Here is an 8,743-nt window from a genome sequence, read left to right on the forward strand (position 1 = left end):
CCACTAGAAGGATTTTCTAAAGAATCCTTGGAAGAATGTCTGAAGAATTTCTGAAAGTATTTTTGGAAGATTTTTTGAAGGAATTCCTGGAATAATTTCTGAAGAAATCCGTGAAAGAGTTTTTGAAAGTATCCCTGGAGGAATTACTGAAGGAACTCATCAAACGCAAGTTTTCCTAAAGGACTCCTTGAAGCAATTTCTGAAGAAACATCTAGACGAATTTTTGAATCACAAATTTCAAATCTGGAAGAAATTTTGAAAGAATCCCCAGAATAATATGTGAAACAATTTCAAAGAAATCGTTGAAGGAATTTTTAACTTTCGATTTTCAGCTTAAACAATATCGGAAGAAATCTTTGGAAGTTTTTCCGAGAGAATCCCCTAGAAGATTTTTTTTAAATATTTTTTGTAAGAATTTGTAAAGGAATTCATGCCGCATTTTAGAAGTACTCCAAAAAAAGTTTTATAGAGTATTTCTTGAAGAAATTCTTGAGAAATCATTAGAACGATTCCTAAACGAACCCCAGGGGAAATTTCTAAAGGTATCCATAGAAGATTTGTGGATTTCTTAAAGAATCTCTGGAAGATTTATTGAAAGAATCGCTGGTAGAATTTCTGAAGGAATCTGTGGAAAATCTTGAAGAATTTTCTAAAAACATCCATGGTGAAATTAATAAGGAAATCTATGAAATGTTTTCCAAAGAAACACTTGAAGAATGGAGCAGACCTGATGTGATGGTTACAGCACGTGACTATGACGCCGATCACCTTTGATCGAAGCCGTGGTCCCGAGATGATCTAGCCCTGGGCTAAAAATCTCGTTTATAAAAGAGGAAAAAACTCTAAAAGAAGGGTATTCTGCTTAGAGGATTCGAAAAGTCGGTACAAGGTCTAAAAGAAATTTCTTCGGGGTCTCTGGAAAAATTCTGAAAAAATTCTTAGAGGAATTTTTGAAGCAACCTATGGAGGATTTTCTGAAAGAATTCCTCAAGAAATTTTTAATGGACATTGAGGAACTATCCGAATGAATTGATGAAATCGATGAGATCTGGGGAGGAATTTCAGAAGGAATCTGTTGAAAATTTTCTAATTGTCTTTTCTCATGTACTTGGAGAAACTTCTGAAGACATCTTTAAACTAATTTCTAAAGGAATCCCTAGAATTTTCCTCAATTCATGCATGAACTTCCGAAGTAATCTTTGGTGTGCTGTAGGAAATAGGTTTGCTTCGAGAATTTTCTTGTAGAATCTTTACAAGGGTTTCTAAAGAAAATTCCGAAAATTTCCGAAAAATCCGTGGATTAAATTCTGCAGCAACCCATGCAAGATTTCCTTAAAGATTTTGTTGTATTAACGAGATTTTTAACCCTAGGCTAGTTCATCTCGAAACCCACGCTTTACTTCCTTTCAGAAGGAAGATCTCACATTATGTGAGTATGTCGGAAGAGGGATTCGATCTCAGGCCCTCGGCGTGATAGTCTTGTGTTCTAACCACCACACCAGGTTCGCTCCATTCCTTAAAAAGTTCTTTTCTGCAGCAATTCCTAAAGAGAAGTTTTGAATGAATCTTGGGAGCATTTTTTGAAAAAATCTGAAGAAATTCCTGGGGAAATTTTTGGTGGAAACTTTAAAAAAATTTCCAGAGGAATTTTTGGAAGATTTTCTGAAATATTTTGGAAAAATTCAAGAATTTCTGAAGTAATCAATGGAAGGTTTGCTATAGGAATTCTTCGGGAAATGTATTGACTAATCTCTACAAGAATTTCCAAAGAAATTTCTGATGAGGGTTTTCTAAAACAGTTTCAGGATTAATTATTGAGTAAATATCTAAAGGGATTCCTGAATAAATGCTTTGAAAGATTTTCTATAAAAAAAATCCTGGATAAATTCCTGAAGATTGCCATGCCCGATTTTCTACAAAAAAAATCTGTCAAGTTTCTAGAAAAATTCCTAGTGCAATTTCTAAAGGATGGAGGTATTTCTGAAGCAATTCCTGAAAAGATATTTTGAACGAATCGTCGTGGGATTTTTTGAAAGAAACTGTGAAGAAATTCCTTGGGGAATTTTTGGTGGAAACCTTTGACAAATTTACGAAGGAATCCCCCCGAAAATCTTTGAATGAATTTCTGATGAAATTTGTGGAAAATGGATGAATTGTGGATAAATTTCTAGATAAATATCTAAAGAACTTTCTGAAAAAAAAATCTGAACGAATTTCTGAAAGGATCTCTGGTTCTCCGAATCAATCCATGCAAGATTTTTGAAAAGATACCTTTGTGAAATTTATGGAAGATTTCGTAGTGGAATTTTCGATGGAATTTCTGCAAGATTTTCTGAAGCAAACTCTGAAGATAAATTCAGATTAAATCTTCAGAGGATTTATTTAATGGATCTGTGAAAGAGTTCTTGGGGGAATTTCTGGAAGAAACCTTTGAGAAATTTCCAGAAGAAACCTTGGTGGAATTTCTGAAGAAATTTTTAAAATGTTTCTGACAAATGTTGGAAGGAGTGCAAGAATTTGCATGCTGTAGGAATTTATCATTTTTTTCAGAATCTGTACAAGAATTTCTGAACGATTAAAAAAATGGAAAACATGCAAGAATTTCTGAAGTAATCATTGGAAGGTTTGCTTTAGGGATCCTTAGATTTTTGTAAGAGTCTCTGCAGAAGTTATGAAATAAATGAATGGTTTTCTGAAGCAATTCTAGGTTAGATATAAAAAAAACTTTTTAATTTTCTTTATTTTTGAGACTTGCAGATTCAGCCCTACGCTGGTTTGTCTCCCAAATAATTAAGGAAAATTGTTGTTGACCTTGTTGTATTAAAATGTTTGTGTTCATTAAATGCAGAATTCGCAAACTTCTTAGATGATTTTTTTTAAATTCTCTATTTATTTAAAATATTAATATTAATTGAATTTTCATAAGAAAACAATAGCACGAAACGAGCTCACCAATTTATGTCCCAAAACAGAAAAAGTGTCGAAAAGTTTACTTGCTTCCATTTAGAATTCCAAAAATTCTTCAAAAATGTGTACTTGCACAGACTCTTATGTCAAATATATGTCATGTTCTGTTTTATTTGCATGGTAGTCATAGAAACTAGAGATCAAAAACGAATAACGTTAGAGAACACGATTTTTCATTGATTGTGTTATCACTATTATACCATTCTCTCAACACATGAAGGAGATAGCTCAAAACCATCGTCGGCCGAAACAATCTTCGCAAATTTGCTATTAAATAAGGGAATTGAGGGGCCCAGAATCAAAAAGGTGTAACTGACCATTTTGTCGATTTTAAGCTGAACATATCAAAATATTCTTTAGATTTCAAGCTTTCAGGAACTTTTTAAGATTAATTTTACAATGATTAGAAAAAATACAATGAATCGTAGAAAATTTGGTCGGTTTTGAAACTCCATACATTTTGTATGGGATGAAAAATTGGTGAAAAACTTTAAACCGCATTTACTCGAATGTGGGTTTTTGTCACTTACACCCCTTTTAAGTGTAGAATTAGCTGTTAGTTGAAATACACATTAATAAAAACAAAAAAAAACTTACACCCCTTTGCTTCTAACTCCCTCAATTGTCAATTACGGGAAAAATTTCAAAAACCTTATAAATTGAGCATTTTAGAAAAAAAATTGTGAAAAAAATGTCTTTTTTAGATATTTTTACTTGGAGCGGACCTGGTGTGGTGGTTAGAACACAAGACTATCACACCGAGGACCTGGGATCGAATCACACTCCCGACATACTCACAAAATGTGGGTTCTTCCTTCGGAAGGGAAGTAAAGCGTTGGTCCCGAGATGAACTAGCCTAGGGTTAAAAATCTCGTAAATACAGACAAAAAAAAAAATACTAATGCCAAATATATGAAATCAACTTTGATGACCTATTCCCTGCAAACTTTGTTTGTAGGACCCAGAATTATGATTTACTGAGATTGATGACTTTTATTTCTTTTTTTTGTCTGTATTAATGAGATTTTTAGCCCTAGGCTAGTTCATGTCGGGACCCACGCTTTACTTCCCTCCCGAAGGAAGAACTCACATTTTGCGAGTTTGTCGGAAGTGGGATTCGATCCCAGGTCCTCGGTGTGATAGTCAAGTGTTCTAACCATCACACCAGGTCCGCTCCACTCTATTTCTTTTATTTTTCAACTCACATGAGCATTTTCTTGGTAAAAGCACCAAATAAAAAAAATCCATAAAATCGATAAATATTTTTTGATTGAGTTTTCGTGTATGGAACTATTGTTTCTAAGACCCTAATCTATCATTTTTAGGGTGAGCAAGTTGACGTTTAGACACTTTCTATGTTTTGGGACACCCTAATGGGCATCGTTCGCTGGTTGTACGTTTATTTATGTATGTACGTTTGTTTTATGCAGAGAAATAATATCCAATTCACGAATAACAAAAAGATAAAAAAATATAACTTTACGAGATAAAACACGCGCTGATTAAAATACTTTACTAAAATCTGTCAAGAGATAACTACTATAATACATTAGGATGCGGTCATCCGAACGAATCCTGGACTGTTTTCCACTGTCGCTGTGAGACAAAATGACTGACACTATGGTGTGGTCATCCGAACATGCTGTGTATTTTTTTACTGTCGCCAATAGACAATTTCCGCTTAGCACTAGGGTGCGGTCATTCGGACGCGCTATGGGTATTTTTTCAACTGTCGCCAGGAGGGTTATTATTAGCAGATACTAGGGTCATCCCGATGCGCAGTGAAATATTTTGTTTACTGTCGCCAATAGAAAATTACTAGCAAACACTAGAGTGTGGTGACGCTGTAGTACCCATCTTGAACTGTTTTTGCACTGTAAGCAATTTGTTACTGATAAGCATTGGTAACCGTACTCCGTGATTGATCAGAGCTAGCTTGAGGCTTGGGATAAGCTCATCATTCTCAACTTACACGTTCCGAGAGCTCCAATCTTGTTTGGGTCAATGACGGCGCCGGCCACGTCCTTACGGACTACCCGAAAAGGATAGGGATGTTAGGAACTCTTAAGTCCAGTAAAAAAATGACGCAAACTCAACAGTTTGTACTGCTGATTTTTGCACTGCCGCAAGCGTTTGGCAAATGTGGTGTACAATTCGTTAAGTATTTGTTAGGAATCGCAACTCGATGTGTCTAATTTCTGTCTCTCTATCGTACGAATTCCGTCCAATGTGCCGTCAACATGCGATCTCGTTTCCCGCGAAATTTATCACTTATTATAATTCCATATCGAACAAAACGTGACTCTCGTTGGTGGGACCCACCTATAGCAGCCATCATTGACTGGACTGACTGACTGATGAACCAGTCAGCAACCTCAGCTCTGCCAGTCGGGGCGAAAAACGAACGAAATGATAGAAAAAACGTGAATCATTAACTGGTTGCGCAGAATTATGCTAATTCTGGAGGCAACCGCGAACGGCGAGTATTCACTGAGGATTATTGATTGGCGCGGCGCGGTGTGTGTGTGTGTATGAGGAAATCGGACATGGATGGCTGCGCGCACGGTGGACCCCGCGGAAGATGCCTCATTTGCAAACACTGCATCATCTATATTCCACCTCGGCACGGTCGTTTGATGGCAGCGAGCGGCGGTGTTCTCTTCTTGGGTTAAAGCTGGAGCCATTTGCACCGAAGCAAGTAGGATGGGGTGGGTGATGATGAGATCTATTAACAGACACCTAAATAGTGCTGTGTGCGGGGTAATATGGCAATATAATGATGGCGATGATGAAACTGTGACTATTAGTTTATGAGTCACCTGTTTAGAGTGTGCGGTGTCGGAAGATGACGTTGCTGGAGGTATTGCGCTTTTAGATTAGGTGTAACTTTGAAGTAGACTTCCTATATGGGAAATGTCTGCAAGAAAATGCATAAAAGTTTCATGTCTATTAACATTGTGGGCCCATATAGCCGAGGCGGTAAACGCACGGGTATTCAGCATGACCATGCTGAGGGTGACGGGTTCGATTCCCGGTCGGTCCAGGATCTTTTCGTAAAGGAAATTTCCTTGACTTCCTTGGGCATAGAGTATCTTCGTGCCTGCCACACGATATACGCATGCAAAATGGTCATTGGCAGAGGAAGCTCTCAGTTAATAACTGTGGAAGTGCTCATAGAACACTAAGCTGAGAAGCAGGCTTTGTCCCAATGAGGACGTTACGCCAAGAAGAGAGAGAGAACATTGTGGTAAAATGTTTTATTTTTGATCTCAAGAAACAATACACTAGCATGAAACGAGCTCACCAATTCATATGCATCCATCAATTGCTACATCGTTGGCCGAAAGAGAACTAAATTCTGTCGTCGCTTGCTGATTAAGGCGAAGCACACCCGTCGAAAAAATTTCGCTTACCTTACTTTGCGTAAAATTTGTTTCACCTCAGTCTAAGTGTATCGTTATGCGTCCAATATGTCATACTTTCTGTCAGCATTATAACTTCTCATAGTCGTTAACAAACCTAAGAAAGAAAACACAACACATTCCATTCTTCATCGCCCGACAAACGAGTCACAATCTCTCTCACACAATTTTCTAAACAAACACGCTAGCCATAAATTGAAACAAATATTTCATACCATCATCCACAGATCATCACTATGGCATCGTGCATCGCCTCATACTTCCATAACATAACACACATGTGCAGCGCCCATTATAGCTCCAGCTCGACGTTGTTGCTGCAGCATTCCTCCTAATAACACCACCCATCAGCATCATAGTCTCGCTCGAGAGCCATTATCCATCTCTCACTCCATGAATAGGTCTAATTATGTCAAACTTATCTGAACTGGTTGGTCATCAATCTGCTGACGCCTCTCCCCTATTATATTAACTTTGGAACACAGCCCCCCATTTAGACCGGCTAAGAAAACTTATCGGAGTTTTATCACCCTCAGTTGTAGATAATTAATAACTTTACTGTTATTTTCAACATATAATTATTATTTACTTACATTAGGTACATAAGTTAATGTATGCTTTTCAGAACCCATATAGTCGAAGCGGTAAGCGCGTGGGTATTCTCTGATGACCATGTCTGGGTTCATCGCCCGGTTGATTCAAAATGTTTTTGTATAATTTGTCACAAAAGTTTTGCAAAAATATTTGTAACCAAACAACACCAACATCTCAAGTTTAATTGCATCGTTTCTCGCTAGTCGGAAAATGTATGCCCACCCTTTCAAGGCCTTGTATCTTTCTAATCGTACTAAATTTCTAATGAATATCTCCCAGCTCCCCTATATTCATTCAATAAATCCCCCAGCCAGCACCATTCGGGGTACAATCAAACACTTGACACCCACTTATGTTTTCATTGAGGAAAGACGACGACGACGACGAGTTCGTCGGTGGTCATTATTTTGGATCTCTTTTAATTTTCGGAAGCGCCACAGAAGCAACAGCTCAACTCGTAAAACTGTCAGCGCCTCGGTTCCAACGTCCCGTCCGGACTCCGGAGTCTGTGTCGGTGGTGCTGGTGGTGGTGGATAGAATAACTCACAAAAGACGACGACGACGCCGTCGGAGATGATATATGAGCTGCGCGTTAGATAATAATTCTTCAAACACAACACCATCAGAAGAGCAAAGCTATACGTAGCAGCATTGTTGAGGCGCTCACTTGTTTCCTATTCTTCGGGCGAGAATGGTTCTCGTTTTGTTTTGGATCTTTCAGTTGCAGCCATTTGGAGAGGTATATGTAGTAATTAATTGTGATCCGACCTCTCCGGTTCAGTTGCATCCCGGTTTTGATTCCCCAGTTTTATGTTCTCATATTTCTCAGTTTTTTTTTAGTTCTGTTGCAGCAGAGATTCGCTTCAATATTTTCGTTCCTCTGATGGGATATCGGATGCCACGTTGGGTTTTATCACGTGGTAGAATAGTATAAAAAGAAAAACAGAATTCCGACTCTCTCGCTGTTTTATAATTCGGCGGTCGTAATTTAAAGCGGAAATGTTTAATTTAGATTACCTTGTGGGGTCGGAAGCCTCTGTTTTATGTATTGTTCCCAGAACATGGGAAGCCGGATTTGGAAAGCGAGCTGTGATTTGGAGTTCTGATAATACTTATGGTGAGGTAAACGCTATGAGCTGAAACAGTTGCGTTCAGATTCAAAAAACTAAAATGGAATAATGTGTTTAAAAGATAATGTTTTGTTATTTTTAATGAACACCTGAATGAGTTGCAGCTGTCACATCTCATATGGGTTATTAGATACACACATTTTTCAGTAACTTCTGATACATTGCAGTACAACACTACCCCACTAACACTACTGGGATCCCCAGGGACCTTCTGGAACTCCTCTTGGATCCCCTTTGAACCCCCTGTGAAACGCTATAACACCCGTGACACCCCTGAAACCACCTGAGGTCTTCTGGGAACCCCAGAGACCTTTTGGAACCCCTCTTGAAACTGTCTGAGAACCTCTGCAACTTCCTGGAACGCCCCTGGGACCCTCTGACACTCCCCCTGGTACCGTTTTAGATTCCTTGAAACTCCCCTTAGGGGCTGTTCATAAACTACGTAGACCAAATTTTGGCCATCTCAGACCCCCCTCCAGTATCGTAGACTTTTGTCCCCCCCCCCCCCCAAGTACCCGTGGTTTATGAACGTGGTTTATGAACCCCATGCTCCCCTTAGAACCTTCTAGAGCCCCTGAAATGCTCCAGATGCCTCCTGGAAACTTTTCGGGACTCCTGGAACCTCGCTGG

At 38.5% G+C, this 8,743-nt stretch overlaps 1 protein-coding gene across 3 annotated transcripts in view; it reads left to right on the top strand.

Annotated features, from left to right (window-relative positions):
• LOC109621807 (signal-induced proliferation-associated 1-like protein 2) overlaps window positions 1–8,743 on the top strand; it is a 273,361-nt gene that overhangs the window by 74,773 nt on the left and 189,845 nt on the right. The gene's annotated exons all lie outside the window — the stretch shown is intronic.

The sequence above is a fragment of the Aedes albopictus genome, chromosome 2, assembly GCF_035046485.1.
Source record: "Aedes albopictus strain Foshan chromosome 2, AalbF5, whole genome shotgun sequence".
In the NCBI taxonomy this organism is placed as follows: Eukaryota; Metazoa; Arthropoda; class Insecta; order Diptera; family Culicidae; genus Aedes; species Aedes albopictus.